Genomic DNA, 16059 nt, shown 5'->3' with positions numbered 1-16059 from the left:
GATTAAAGCCCCTATTTTATGTTTCACTCCTGATCTAAAACTTCTGGTGGTTCCCTGTAAAACCCATCACTTGCCCTTGACATCTTCTGTCTGGCAGCAAGCATTCATTTTCTGTGCGTAGCGTCGTAACTCCTCTCGGGCTCTCGCCTACCTTCTTGTGTGGCATTCCCTTGGTATCTCCTTCACCCACACTGCTCCTCTCTCGTCTTGGATCCACTTCTCCTGAGCTTCAGCTCCTGTCTTCCCCTGGTCTTTCATATACACCCTCGCTTAAAGACTCCTCACCTTCATTTCTCTCTTATTTCATGCCTTATACGGATACCTGTTACCTGTCCATTTATATATTTGTTTTGTTTCCCGTTTTTATATTTCTGTTTTTTAGATTTTCCATCTTACTGGTGTATCAATTCCTATGTTTGTATTTGTCCTCTATTTGATAAAGTAGGCACTAAATCGAAAAATGTGGAGTGGATCCATGGTCACATCTTGGGGGGGAGCCAACATATGCATAGCTGTGCTGGGGTTCAAATGAGGCATTCTGGAGCAATGTTCATAGAAATACAGGCGTAAGGTGCTGTGATTGATGGTTGGTCACGTTCTGGGTCTTTGCTGCTGATGTCCTTTTTTTCTGGAATAGCACCACTTTTCTTAGACTTCACATGACCTTCAGAGTTCAGTGGGAGACAGTGAGGTGTGTTTGCATAATAGGTCTTCGTGAATAAGAGCCTATGAGCTCGTGCTTATTTATTTACATGTATTTTACTAGGTCTTCGATCTTACTAGGTTCTCTATGGATGTTTGTCTTGTCTAAAAGCTTACTAAGATGGAGGTGCTGTTTTATTGTTACCTCAGTACTGCTGGGGTCTCCATTAGACGACCAAAACCCAATGTTCCTTGACCCACACGATGGCTTGAATGTTCTGTCTTAGTCCTTTGTGTGTTGGTGTTAACACCTTACCGCCGTCCCTCACTGCCACTCCGGTGCTGCCCCTCTTGCTGCATTTCAGCTGGTACTAGGTGCTTGCGTTCTGCCACGGAGCACTGTTCGTTGAGCATTTTGGTGAGGAAGAATAGAACATTGATAGCTGTACAGCCCAAATGAGTGGGGTTTTTGTGTGTTTGGTAAGCATATGTTTTCCTTCACAGGTCAGTCCACTGCTTTCTCCCCCTTATTTCTTTCCCTAGGTGGTCCGTATGCGTGCATGTACTGTTTTGGGTTTCCTCTTTGTAAGATCTGCATTTGCTGCCCCAGCAGTGTCTAACTTGACATCCCTGCAGATTCAACACCTGTGCTGTCTTTTCTGTCCTCAGGTCATTCCAACATGCACGTCCTCCTCCCCTGCCCCATCCACGGAGACTTCTCTGGTGTTCGTTCCCCAGATGCTCCCAGAACTCACAGAAAAGGGAAAAGACTAACGGTAAGAATTTTTTTCTCCCTCTGCTTTGAAAAGTTCTTACTCACTTTTAAGTGCTGCCAGTGCAAGAGTTCTCTTAAGAGGGAGTGTTAGGAGTGTAGTTAAAAAATGTTGATTTTTGGATTCCTTTCGTGGTGATGATCCAGGAGGAAGAAGGTGAAAGAGCATTTTACAGGTAACTTTTTCAGGCGTCCGTATATAAAAAAAATTTTTTACTGTTTAGTTTTGACAGAGAGCATGAGCAGGGGTGGGGCAGAGACAGAGGGAGACGCCGAACCCAAAGCAGGCTCCAGGCCCTGAGCGGTCAGCACAGAGCCCGACGCGGGGCTTGAACTCACAAACTGCGAGATCGTGACCTGAGCTGAAGTCGGGACGCTGAACTGACTGAGCCACCCGGGCGCTCCCACTCATCCATACATTTTTAACAGATCCAGGATTCTGTTGACTTCTAGCTGCCACCCCTGGCATGACACACTGGTACCTTAAACTTGATATAGTCAGAGACAACTCATTCTGTCTGTCCTACTGTAACCTTTTTCTTTCAGTCTGGTACTCAAAGATTGGCAGTGTCACTTTTTGGCTGGCTCCATGCTGTACCAACCACTCACTCCCTGTGCAAGGAACTTGCCATGTCCTCTAAATATTTTCCAGTCTGCCACCATTATCCCTTTCTCTCTGGCCTCCGTCTCCAGCCATGGCATGTTCAGTCCCGTTCTTACTGGGATGTGTAGGTTACTGTGGATACGCGCCCCCCCCCCCCCCCCATTTCCAGCCTCCTGAAATGGATCTCCTTGAGTTTCATTTCTTGACTAAAGGGCACAGGGCAAGCTTTGTGGCATTTTATGTCTCATTTCCATAATTGTCCCACACCTGGATCTGTTGAGGTCTTTGGTTGTCTAGTTCCTGAGTCCGTCTTGATTGAGCCAGAGTGCATGTAACTGTTTTCTGTCCCTCTCTTCCATATCCAGTGGGCACTTTAAATTAAATTAAGCGACTATCATAGGCCAGAAAGTTGGGGGCTCCGTGGTTACCTATGAGTTGCTGTATCTCTGATTGTCCCCAGTACGATTCAGACCCAGTCTCCTTCCCTTGTGTGTCATTGTTTCATGGTTATGATTTGGAGTTCTTCTGTCCCTTTTCTGTTGACCTAGTTGGGGCTTTTATCCGGGTCCCAGTGTCTGATTGTTGACCAGTTACTTAGTGGATTAATCCAGCCTCCGTATGTGACTTCACCTTGGACTTTCACTTATTGATAGTGCTTTCCATCTGATTGTGGATTGACTGGTGATTGTGATACCCATAAGCACGGAGGGGACTCCTTTCTCACTGTGTACTTCTTACGATTACTGTAATCAATTTCTGCAAACGTAGTGGCTTAATCAGTACATTGGAAGTTTAGGTGTTCACGGGACCACTTTCCCCACAGGGAAATTCTTTCGGGAGAATCTGTTCCTTGTCTTTTCCAGCTTCTAGTGGCCGCTTCACTCCAGTATCTGCCTCCATGGCCACCCTGTCTTCTCCCTCCACCCTCCTCTTAGAAGCATAATTGGGACTGCATTTAGGGTTCAGGTGGATCATCCAGAATAATCTCCCCATCTCTGGATACTTACTTGCAACAGCAAAATCTTTGCCACGGAAGGGAACCCGTATAGTTTCCAGGAATTAGGATCTGTCACGTTCGGAGGCCATTACGCAGACTACTACCCCACGGTGGCTTTACTCACCAAATGTGGGCCTGCTAATTCTCATGGAAACCCTGCCTCTGACTATTCCTGAGTCACGGTCAAGCTTGCCAAGCCCTTGGGTATCTCTGCCTCCTTATCCGTCTTACCTGTACCTGGACAATTGGCCTCAGTCCTGTATATTGAGTTAGGGAGATTAGCAAGTCCCTTTTCAAAAACATCACCCCCTCGATGCACCCTCTCTATCTCTTACAAAGGCCTTGCCATTCAGGGCCTCCCAGATGGTCTCCATGGTGCTTCAGTTATCTAGGACACATCTCGACATGCTGGGAAGTGTGGGCTGCTGTTTGCTTCTCCAGAATGCACTTTTCTCTCCTTCGGTACTTGGTGAAGTATTATTCATTTCGTCCGCTTCTGTTCCAGTGTCAGGTTCTCAGAAACTCCCCCGAGCCCCTCCCTTCCCTCCTTTTCCACGTGGCATTAATGACTTCTTCCCTCCATTCTTCCTCAGCGCTCTGTTCAGACTTCCTTCTGACCCTTGTGCTTGATTGTGTCTGAACCTCCTCCTTGCTAGACTGGGAGAGCCGGGGATAGGATGGTATTCGTGGTCTTAAAATTTTTGTGACACGTGACATGCAAGTATTTGACCTAATACGGAATAGAAGAAGTGGTTAATCAGTTACAATTTTCCATAATTCAGAGTATCTTAGGGCACACGGCTATTCAGTACTCTTCTCCCCATTTCCTTATGAATCCTAAAGTGACTGTTTTCCTCAGGTGAGAATTTGTCCCTCGTCTCTTCCAGCTTCTGGTGGTTACTTCACGCCAGTATCTGCCTCTGCGATTGCTTTGCCTTTGTACAGTCCATGTTGGCTTAAGTTTCCTGTGCAAATTAACTAAAAACATTCTAATTTATGTGTTTCTCACTTCAATTTTTTTGAGAGAGAGAGCACGCACACACAAATGGGGGAGGGGTAGAGGTGGGGGATAGGGGATCTGACAGCAGAGCCTGACATGGGGCTCGAACCCACAAACCACGAGATCGTGACCTGAGCAGACAGGTCATGATAGACACTTAAGCTAGACACTTCACTGACTGAGCCACCCAGGTGCCCCCACATTTAAATTTTTAATTGATGTCAAGGGGTCACTATGCTTATTCCTCTGTGGAACCAATTTACCTTCATAAGTGATTTCATGAAACCTGACTCTACAGTCAAGGGACCGTCTTGTTGTGGATCTGTACTTTTGGGCCAGAATTAGGAATTTGATTGGTTGGGGCTGTTACTTTGAACTTACTGGCAATTTGTTGAAACAAAACCCCTGTCTTTCTTTGTTTTCTTTTTCTTTCCTTCCTTCCTTCCTTCCTTCCTTCCTTCCTTCCTCTCTCTCTTTCTCTCTCTTTCTTTCTCTCTTTCTTTCTCTCTCTCCCTCCCTCCTTCCCTTCCCTCCCCTCCCCTGCAGATGTTTTGTTTTGTCTGAGTAGATCTGAACCAAAGTTCTTTTCCCCACCTTGCCCCTGCAAGCTCGAGATGGCATTGCCCATTGCCTTCCTGATTGTCAGTGTTCTGCCCCGGGAGGTGCGTGCCACATACTTGTGCCGCGTCCCCGTTTCCTAGCTCTGTAGCCTTGAGCATCTTAGGGGTTTGGTAGATGGTGCTGGTATCTTATTACCTTGCCTGTCTTATATTTATGAGCAACTCAAAGGGCTTTGAGGATTTTCTTTCTTTTTTTTTGTATCTAATCTTCTAACAAGTCTCTGAGGTAGGCAGCATGAAGTGTTATCTCATTTTGCAGATGTCACAACAGAGGTGTACCACACCATGAGGGAGGCCCCGCAGCAAACCACGGGCCCAGTGCACAACGTCGCCCTGACTTCTAACCTCCATTTCTCTCATCTGGATGCCAGACGACTTAATTTTAATTTTGAACACCTATGCCCATTTGGGTTTTGCTAGAAGTATCGGCAGCCCTCCTAGGGGATGCAGTGCCGCTCCAGTTTTAGCGTGAGTTTTTCTGTCTTTTGTGTCCTTCCTCGCTGGTCACACACACCTACGTGTGTGTGTGTGTGTGTGTGTATGTGTCTGCATAATGAAAAATGATATGTCTTCTTTCTTTCAAAAGAATTGATACACAAAATTGGGTTCTACCAACGGGTTACTTGGTCTGGGAACGGCATGCAAATATATGAGATGGCAGCATTATTTGTCTGATATTTTGTGACTATCTTGTCATTTGAGTATACCTCATTGACATTAGCTACAGACAGGAAAACGTTTAAAAATATGGTTTGTGACGACAATAGGAATTGTTAGAAAGTGAAGGGCGATGTTAACACGGATACATTTTTTTTTTAATTTGTTTAAATGTTTGTTTCTGAGAGAAAAAGACAGAGTGCGAGTAGGGGAGGGGCAGAGGGTGAGGGAGACACAGCATCCGAGGCAGGCTCCAGGCTCTGAGCTGTCAGCACAGAGCCCGACGCGGGGCTCGAACTCAGGACTGGGAGATCATGACCTGAGCCAAAGTCAGATGGTCAACCGACTGAGCCACCCGGGCGCCCCTAAATGTTTTTGTTAGATAACGCTTCATGCAAATGACCGTCTCCCCCAAATGGGCTCCTACTATAACTTCCATGTACTTTTCCTCAAAATGTGAAGGTTGTCACTTTTCACTTAGAGTTAATAACTTTTGTTTTGTTTTTTTTTTTTTTTTCTTTTGAATTTCAAATTGTACCGCAAATGTAAGTTCCTGATCAGATCTGCCTGGGTCTTTAAAGGGAGTGTCTCGAGGGGCTCTGCGTCTGCGGGCACGGTGTGGGGTAAGGCTGCTTTCTTCTTGATGACCGAATCCGGAACGTCCCCGTCCTTCACCGAGCGGCCTTCGCTGTAGCAAGGTGTAGTGTTCCTGGAGTCCCTGGGGCACGGTTTCGTTTCCCGGCTGTGGCAGGGTGGTGGGGCCGGCTGTGACCAGCCGCCCTGGGGATCAGCCCAGAGACCTCTGATCTCCCTGAGCCCCGGGAGGGCGTTTGAGCACCCGGGGGCCACCCTCCCCTCGGTCAGCCTCGCCTCCCACCCCCAGCTCTTGGGAGTGCCGCCCGGCTGCCGCGTTCCTGCCTCGGAAGCCATGTGGGGGCGGGGCTGAGGCCACCCAGGGCTTGCCTGGAGCGGCTGTGGCTGCAGAGAAGGTTCTCACTTATCTGTGCTGAACATGGGTGGCCGGGATCCTTTAGGATCGCGCGGTGTCTCACTGTCCGGGGGTGGAAGCTCGTGGTCCTCCTCCCAGCTTGTCGTCTGAAGCTGTCTTGTATGGCTTCCGGCTTTTGCTGACTCACAGAGGCACGCGGGACAACTCGGTCCCTCCCACGCTCCCTCGCCCCCGTTTCATGGCTCTTGAAAGGACTCCGAAGAGAACCGATCTCCCTGCTGGGGGGTGGGGTCACCGCTTGAACCTGACGGAGAGGGAGGTGTTCACCCAGGTCCACCAGGTCTGAAAAACTTCCTCTTCCTCCTTCCCTGCTAACTGGTGTCTTTTCCGTTCCCGTCTCGCCCCTGGGAAGCGCCCTGGGCTGAGCCACAAGCCGACGTGTGGCCGGCGGGTGACTCCGGATGCCTGCGTCACACTGGGGCGCTTCTGCACGTACGTGAGTGACAAGGAGGGCGTTTTGGTTTCCCCGACAGAAAGTGGCCATTTCTGACGACCGGTCGATGAAGAAGGCTTCTTCGCCCATCTCTCTCCCTTGTGCTGAACTGTCACGAAAAGGGACGAGGGACCGGATTCCTGGCGCATGGCCCGGGGCGCTTGGTGGAGTCTCTCTCAGCAGCACAGAGTCCCAGAGCAGCCGGCTCGGTGCCTTTCGGAGGCCGGAGACCCAGCTCACTCCCTGTGGAAGCTTCGAGTTTGGGAAGCCGCGCTGTAATTTGGCGAGGTTTGGCAGGCACCCGCGGGCCCGGCAGCCACGGGGACTTGGGCCTGAAAACCTAGACCGTCGGCTCTCCTCCTTAATGACTCTGGCACCGTGTCATTAGCGCCTTCTCAGGGGCAGCGTCAGTATCACACTGTAGCGATCTTTTTTTTTTTTTTTCCTGGCAATAACGGTCTTAGGCTGTTTTAGCATACAGTAAGACTTCTTAATCGAGGCCAAAGTGAACACGTGTGTAGACAGCATTCCTAACTTGGTAGCTTGGGTAGACTCCTTAGAATTACCCGCATGTGCTGGTTGTGCCCTCGAAAATGCCGGTTATATCGGATCCCCTACTTTGTGTGGGTCACTTCTTGCCCACGTTAAGAGAAGTCATTTAACGGGTAACTCGCACACCTTCCTCAGTGATATTTTAGACTAATAACAACGTACAAAAATAGTCTCTGGCCTCTATTTTGTTGTCATCAGCTCACGAAAATACTGCCAAAGGGCCGGAAAACAAAATTTTCTCGTGTTTTACGACTCAGCTCCCCAGGGCCCCTCGGCCTCATTTGTTCTTAGTAATTTTCGGAAGCGATTCTGTCCGTGAGCTCTGCCTCAGTGTCCAGGGTTCCGCATCCGTGAGCTCTGCATCAGTGTTCAAGCAAGCTGCAGCCTGGTACGCTCCACCAGGTTCTAGGCGATGGAAGGTTCTGGAAAGTGGATCATTTCTCCCCCCTCTGGGAGACAGTCTATGTTTTAGATGGTGCCTGTGTTGCATGTGTGGTGTCTGTGTGTTTGACATCTACATATATAGCTTGTGGTACAAAAATCATGAAAACTTTCATTTTCCCTAAGGCTTATGTCCAAGTGCTTGTGCCTTGAATGCAGATTATAATAAACAGAGGCAGTCTGTGTCTGGAAACGCTGGACATCTCTGCCTGAGTTAGCGCTCTTGTTCCAGGCCTCAGGGGACCAAGACAGAGGGTGTTTTTCTACTTTGCCCTGGAGCCCCTGAGCCTTTGCTGATTGACATAGCTGCTTTTCTCCGTGTGCAGGATCTTGCCTCCAGCCCCCCACAGCTGTGGGGCTGGTGGCGGGGCGGTGGCAGGGCAGGGGAAGGTAGAGAGAAGTGGGAAGGCGATCTACGATTGAATGTCTGCTGTCAAACACTGTGTTGGATGCCGTACTTGGATTGCACGGGATCTATCGCACAGCCGTGGAGAGTAGGTATTTTATAAGGGAGGCAGTGTAGCGCTTCAGAGCTCAGACTTGAGAGCCAGTCCGCCAGGATTTCGTTATCAGTTGGCCACTTTTTTAAAGTATATGACTTCCCAGGGCCTCAGTTTCCCCATTGGTAAGGGGAGTGTAATACTGGCCCGACCTCAATTGTTCGTTGTTGAGATTAAATAAAGAACTGTGGGGTGCTTACGAGAACGCCTACCGTACAGCAGCAGGTAAATACTTGTTAAATAAGGGGGATAGAAGTAGAGGTTCATTGCGCTGTTCATAGAGAAAAGTAGCTGGGTGAGGTCAGAACTTGGGTCTCTTGGCTTGAAGGAGGTGATTGTTCTAGCTCACTGCTCACCATCCTTCCTTGCTTTTCTTCCCCATTTTGTTTGACTTGGTATCCTGAGTCCATTCTGTTCCTTCCTCCTCACCTTGCCAGATCTGGGGGTGGGGCTGGGGTCGTCCCTCTATCATCCTGGTTTTCCGTGTTGTTGGACCTTGTCAAGACATCCTAGGGCCCACGACTTAGAGCTTGAATGTTAAAGGTGGTCCATGGAGGCAAGTGATAGGACTTTGGGGTTGCATGGACCATTTTAGATGCATGGTCAGTCTCTTAGGATAGAAAAAACGATGGTTTGTGTCGTGTGTGTGTGTGTGTGTGTGTGTGTCGCTTCCTTTCCTCCCTCAAACATGGAAGCATCCTGTGAGCGGAGTCTGTGTCCCAGACTTTCCATTGTACTTGCTCCAAGCACTTGGCTTTCTGCTGAGCACAGAGATAGCAGCTCAGGGGTGTTTGAATCGAGGAAGGAGAGCACCACGTTTCACGGCCTTTTCCTGTCTCTAAACATAAAATGCCATGGGGCAGTCTTTTTCCTTTTTACGGTGGCAGGTTCAAGAGTTTATGGATTTGGGGATCTTTGACCTGCCCTGTCTTCCCCTGGCCACTTCTCCCGGAGTTTGTGGCGTAAGCTTGTGTCCTTCTCTTGCAGGTCTCCAAATGCTGTGAAGTTGGCTTCAACCTGTGAACCTTCTGCCAGCTCTCCGTCTTTTACACTCTCTTAAGAAATGCTGCTAAAGATGTAGACCGTATTTACAAAGTCCTTAGGTGTGGCCGTGAGGAACATAGCATTCGGTCTCCAGAGCTGAAACTATAGAAGGGGGTTGATGACTGTTGCCTTGGTCCCGCCTAACTCACCTCCCCGTGCCCAGTTTATTTTGGACGGGCGTTTTCAGGAACGTTAACGTTTATGTAAACTGCAGTGGGGTTTTCGACTAAGGATACAGGGTCCTTAAGGCAAGACAACACTATTAATAGCGTGTGGATGTGTGTGGTTTATTTTTGTTTTCAAAATGGAAATGTCTCTTTGGGGTTTTGGCATATGCTCTGGGCTATGTGGAAAGATGAGAAAACATCATTTGGGAAACTCAGCACTCCTACCATATTAGGAAATTTACAGTGCCTCGGATTTCACATTTAATGTTTTAATTGCCTGGTTTGGTAGTAGAAAAATCTCAAACGTCTCTCTTTTCATTTGAAGCTGCCACCGCTTTCCCCCCCACCCCTCTCCAGCAGTGGACTGCAGCCAGCTTCTCCTTCCTGCTCCAGCCCCAGCATATGGCCCGAGCAGTTGTCCTGAGAACGCAGTTCATCACATGGAGATGTTGACTTCTGACATAGGCCATTGTTTCCTGTGTCGCTTGTAAATATCCTAGAGGTGCAACGAAAATGGAGTTGTAGTTTCGAAACTTTGAAGACCTGTTGGAATAGAGGGTGCTCCTCCAAACCTTCTGTAAGGTCCATGGGAGGTGAAAGAGAATGTTGCCATCGTGGTGGGGGGACAGCATCGAAGACCCATGCCTGTACGATAAGAGACACACAGACGGAGACCGCGTGGCAGGGTGGAGAATGAACAGAAGTTGAATGGTCCATGGAGTTGAGGCCTTTTGAAAAAATCAAGATCTAAAATAAAATGGGCATTTACTCTTGTAAATACCTTCTTATGGAAGAAATAGTAGTTCAAGGATTTCTCAAAGTCATTTCTTGGACAAAAAAACGGGAAGGGAATAAGCTTATACATCTTCAGCGTCACACATGGTCACAGGTTCAGAAGGAAATGCGCTCATATCTGGGGAACCGAGGCTTCATCACCAGGCAGCTGAGAGAGGGGATTGTGTTCACTTTTCACGGACCACTCGAAATAGAATTCCAATTAAAATGTATTTCATATTTCAACAGCCCAGTGTAATTTTTAATCATAGAGTAATCTATGCTTCGTGTAGAAAATGTGGGAAATACAGGAAGACTTCCAGAAGAAAATAAAAATAAGCTATAATTATGTAAACCAGAGAGAATCGGGAGATATTTTTTTTAGTGTTTATTTCTTTGTGCTTATGTCTCTATGCGTTTTTTTTTGCAAGTAGGATATGCGTATAAATAATTTTTGAGTTCTCATTTTCTTTCTGTAATAATAAATATGGTATTTAATGGTCGCATTGTAATTCTTGATACGGTTAGCCCAGAACTTTCTTACGGGATCTCTGCTGTGCTGGCTGTGGTGGTGGTAGTTTGTAGCATGAGGTTAAGCAGTACGGCAAAGAGCATGGGGAACTGAGTGCTCAGCAAAATGCTGTCGGTTGATTTCCCTGGTGGGAGTTTTCCTTTGTTGTCTGTAGCTCCTCTTGTTTTCCCATTTCTTCTATCTTCTCATTCATTTTCTTATATGGGACTGAGACTCATTTGGCGTCCCTGTTTTAGAAACCACGTTCCCTGCTTGCCTCCCTCTCTCTGGAGCGTTACCCCATGCCCTCCTGATAATGTATCGTTTTCTACTACCACAGGATTTGAAGTCTTCAGAAACGGAGCAGCTAGCTAATTTTTCCTCGTCCTTTCTCATTTGTCTATTTTTGTTTTCTTGGTAGCCTAATTAGTGCTGTTTTCTAATTCTTTTTTTAAAAAAATTTTTTCTTAATGCTTATTTTTGAGAGCGAGCGAGCACAAACAGGGGAGAGACAGAGAGGGAGGGGAACACAGAATCCACAGCAGGCTCCGGGCTCTGAGCTGTTAGCGCAGAGCCCGAGGCGGGGCTCGAACCCATGAAGTGCGAGATCATGACCTGAGCCGAGTCGGATGCTCAACCGCCTCAGCCACCCAGGCGTCCCTATTTTCTTATTCTTAATATAGTTTTTACCTCTTACTTTCTTTGGCAGATCCCCACATTTTGTAACCCAGATTTGGCTCTCTTTTTTGTGGGAAGTCCTCTCCACACTTTAGAAAGGGGATGTGGCCTGTATATGTGCAGAGTTGAGAGGTGAAGCTTGAACAGTGAAATGTGGGCCCTTCATGCACTAGGAGAGCAGGAGGAGAGAGATGGGTGTGAACCAGTTTACTCAAGGAAGACTTCACAGAGGGGCGCCTGGCTGGCCCAGTCAGAAGAGCATGTGACTCTTGATCTTGGGGTTGTGAGTTTGAGCCTTACTTTAAAAAAAAAAAAAAAAGGCTTCATAGATGTGAGTGCATTTACTGGGGGTATGAAAGGATGGTTGGATGTACACGGAGGACCGGGAAAGAGCGGGTATTTAATGATTGGAAAAGGAGTAAACAGAACCCCCAGAACTATTGGTAGCAGTGTTTGGTGGAAATGAACATGGCAGGTAAGTGCAAAGTTGAGGATAATAAGGATGTCTGTGCTCAAAATGAACAAAAGGGGAACATAATGACCTCTCGGAAGTCAGTATATGCTCCCTCTGTGTGCAAGCCCACCATGAATTTCTGTAACCCTTGGCTAGACCCTCTCCCTGGTTCTCTTCCAGTTCCTGACTGCTGCTCTCCCTGCAGGAACAATCCTGGCTCCTCCTCTCTTCCTTAGCCTCCCGCTGGAAATGCCATTAAGTATAGACAATACAGTTTTCCCAAAGAATTTCCCAAACACAATCTCATTGGGTGCTTATGATAATCTGGGGCAGGCACTGTTGCACCAATTGAAAAGCAGGAATCTGAGTCTCCCTGAAGCTAAACACTCCTGAAGCCACAAAAGGCACCACTGGCCTGTGAGGCTCAGGCCCAGGTGTGGTCAGTGCTCCTTGTGATCAGTCACACCAACTACCATTTAGGCCCCTCTGTTGTTCACGTGCTCATTGGCTGGTTCGGGCATGTTTGGCACATCTCGAATGAGCACCTCCTATCGGCTGGGCCCCAGGCCAAGACAGAGGGGAACCCTCCCTCTGTGTTCCCCCTTCGAGGCAGATGGGATTATAGATGCAAAGCTGATAGTTGAAGTTTTGCGTGGGGTGGCGTGGATGCGTCTAGAAGGACTTTCAGGCTGAAATTTTGGCAGGGACTTAGGTTCCCGGGAGGGGAAGTGGTATCTTCACTGAGATATTGAGAAAAGGGTTAAGCATTCCTTCCAGGAATCAGTAATGTAAAGGGGTAAAAGTTGACAGAGGACAGTGGTCTATCTGGGCATGTAAGCAACAGTCGAATTTGCCTGGAACCTGGGGTGCAAGTTAGCAAAGGGCAGAAGATGAAACTGAAGAGGTGGGCAGATCACGTGTGGCTTCAGAAACCGTGGTTAGAGACTTGACCTTCTGGGCACCATGAGGGACCTTGTCAAAGGCACAGAGCCCGAGTGACATGACCACATTGGCCACGTGGGAAGGCTCCTCTGATGCAACGGGAAGGCATCATGTGCCAAAGAAGAACCATTAGCAGAGGTAAGAAGGTAATGTTCTCTTCCTCAGACTCTGGAGGAGTCAGAGGGCCTCTTCTGGAGCGAAGCTACGTACGATGGTGGGTGGAGAAAGGGGAGTTGGCTGTCTTCTGTGATTTGGAGCCAAAGGCACGCTCTTGGCTCAGTTCTTTGTAACATCTGTGAATCTTAAGTTAGGAAAATGGCTTCGAAATCCTTAATGTCAACACAGACCTGGCATTTGAACTACCTTTCTCCAGATCAGATAATCGAGACCAGTTTTGATTTCATTAAAATTGTATCCTTGTTTTGTCTTCAAGCCATGGGTCTAAAAACGCAAGCTGTTTAAGAACATACGTACCTTCCTAGAAGTTGAGAATAATGGCAAAGCATCACTATAGAGCTAACATTCATAAAAAGGTTGTAAAATAAAACATAGCCCAGGAGCTTTTCATTAAGGCTTGGGTTCACTGGTGATTGTGTGCAGCATGGTCCAGCCAAGCAGCTTGGTGAAAACATCTGCTTCGGTCAGACGGGCAGTGCGGTCAGGCTGGTCAGTGTACCCGGACCTTTGCCTAATAGAGCTGCTTCTGTCTGCATAAGGAAAATACTCTTCTTTTGTGGTCCTTTCTACATTTTTCTCCTAAGCAACTCTCTTTAGAGACTAATGTATCCTTCCCTTTTCTTTCAGAAAGAGAGATGGTGGGTAATCCCAGAGAGCTGGTGGGAAGGAGCCACCTGTAAGCTTAGGGTTCTTCTAGTCCCTGGAGAGCTCTGAACTTGCCTGTTCCCCCTCAGGTGGCTCATTGTTTCTCTTACCTGGATAGAAGGCATATGTGACTCCCCTGTCTGCCTGGCAGTCTCGTTGCCATGGAAACTTCCATTCCACACACCTGATTGACACATCACGCTTGGCCAAGTCCAGACAGAGGTCACAGCCTGGCATTTGTCCTTTGTTTCCCCTTCTTGTGTATCCAGGCACTTAAAAATGGGTAGAGGGATGAGAGGGTGGGTAGTGTTGTGTGAGGAAGCTTTGTTGTCCGGGGTACAAATTTGGGAGTTTTAGGAATAATCCCTGTTAAGGGAAGAGCAGAGCAAATGGAAAAGTCGGTACACTTTTCAGCTTCTCATGAAAGGAGAGGCTTTGATTCAATGAAAGGTCTGCAGGTGATGTTCCAGGTTTTTGGGTGACCTAGGAATAGAACAGATTAGGGAAGCTGTTGTTCCTTAGCAGGTTTTCTGTCCCATTTTTACCGAATTATCCAATAATCTGAAGTCATGGTGTACACGTTAAGACTGTGACCTGTGTTTAGACAAACCATGAATTACAGCTGTGTGTTAAGAATCAAGTCGTCCGATGATGATGCTTAGAACATTGGTTGACTGTTACATAATATACAATATTTCAGAAAGCACAAAGTTTTGAGGTAGGTGTCACTAAGGGTCAATATGCCTGCTGGAATATGATTGTTTTCCCCATGATTTCTTTCTTCCTCTTGGATATCTCCTTTCATACATGACCTAGAGAAAAGACCTGGTAGGAGGGGAGATAAACCTGCCTTCCCAGCCAGAACTTCTCTTCCATAGATTGAGAAGTTTTCTTTTGTTTCCTGCTTATGAGGTCCTGTTTCAGAAATTGAAAGACTTTCACCTTGACATGCTAACCAGGCTTCCTAAAACATTAGGTTTCGAAACCTCTATGTGGGGTAGTTAGGTGTCCCCTATGGGTGATGGAGTTAGCGAGTCACTGGCTACTTGGCATTACCCCCGCTAGCTCTCCTGTTTCTCCAGTTTGCTAGTTTACCTCCTATTTGGATGGCCTTGGTTTGCAAACTGGGCCCTCAACAGCAGTCATGAGCTCTAGTTTGGACTCCCACCAGACTGGAGTGAAGAATCTCCTCTCTCTCGTATTCTTGAACATGTGCTTTTTAAAGACTTTATTTTTTAAAAATCAATTTTATTTTGAGAGAGAGCATGCATGCACGTGTGTGAGCAGGGGAGGGGCAGAGAGAACGAGAGTGAGAATCCCAAGCGGGCTCCACGCTCAGCACAGATCTCACAACCGAGGTCATAGCTTGAGCTGAAATCAAATGTTTGATGCTTAACCCACCAAGCCACCATCACCTGGTACTCATCCTGACACGTGCACTGCTGAATCCCCATCACCCGTTTAACCCATTCCCCCCACCCACCTCCCCACTGGTAACCATCAGTTCTCTATAGTTAGAGTCTGTTTCTTGGTTTGCCTCTCTCTTTTTTTCCCCCTTTGTTTTCTGAAATTCCACATATGAGTGAAATTCTATGGTATAGGTCTTTCTCTAACTTATTGTGCTTAGCATTATACTTTCTAGCTCCAACCACGTGATTGAGAATGGCAAGATTTCATCCTTTTTGATGGCTGGGTAACATTCCGTGTGTGTGTGTGTGTGTGTGTGTGTGTGTGTGTGTGTGTGTGTGTGTGTATGCATGCACGCACGCATGTATATACGTGCTTGAGCTGACTCCGTGATTTGACTATTGTAGATAATGCTGCTGTAAATGTTGTGGTGCATGTATCCCTTTGAATTGGAATTAGTGTTTTTGTATTCTTTGGGTAAATAGCCTAATAGTGCTATTGCTGCATCATACGGTACTTCTATTTTTAAGTCTTTGAAGAACCTCCCTACTGTTTTCCAGAATGGATGCACCTGTTTGCATTCCCACCACCAGTGCATGAGGGCTCCTCTTTTTCTTGGACATACCTTATTAATCTCAGTTTCTTCATTTGTCCAGTGGTGTTAATAACACAAGTTTCCTGTTAAAAGTACTGTAATTTTAAAAGGGCTTTGCATAGTGCCCGTTATGTGACGTCTATTATTACCTTGCTGGATAATTTTAGAAATAACATTATAGCATCTAAAAGCATCTTCTTGGCATCAGTACAGCTGAGTTTGTTGTTGCTGACTTCGGCTTGGATCCAGATGGGTGTCGACCACGAATGGTGGATTAAAAGAAATAATTTTTTCCAGAAAGACTGTGTGTATGCACACACGCTCCCTCTTTCTCATTTGTGTGTGCATAGTCTATTTTTTTGACTCTCCCTGCAGTTGCGAGCAATCAAAAGAAAAGGTTGTACAACCATCACCACCGTCCGTCTCGAGAACATTTTC

General features: G+C 47.1%; 1 long non-coding RNA gene across 1 annotated transcript in view; it reads left to right on the top strand.

Annotated features, from left to right (window-relative positions):
* Positions 1-960: 960 nt before the first annotated feature.
* Positions 961-16059, top strand: part of LOC128777703 (uncharacterized) — a 213705-nt gene continuing 198606 nt past the window's right edge. The window contains exon 1 of the long non-coding RNA XR_008423028.1: positions 961-1418. This is a non-coding gene — a long non-coding RNA (uncharacterized LOC128777703). The remainder of the gene's footprint in view (positions 1419-16059) is intronic.

Source organism: Panthera pardus, unplaced genomic scaffold, assembly GCF_024362965.1.
Source record: "Panthera pardus isolate Hobbes unplaced genomic scaffold, ASM2436296v1 HiC_scaffold_17, whole genome shotgun sequence".
Taxonomy (NCBI): Eukaryota; Metazoa; Chordata; class Mammalia; order Carnivora; family Felidae; genus Panthera; species Panthera pardus.
The sequence above is the reverse complement of the archived record's forward strand: the minus strand, read 5'-3'. Positions and strand labels throughout refer to the sequence as shown.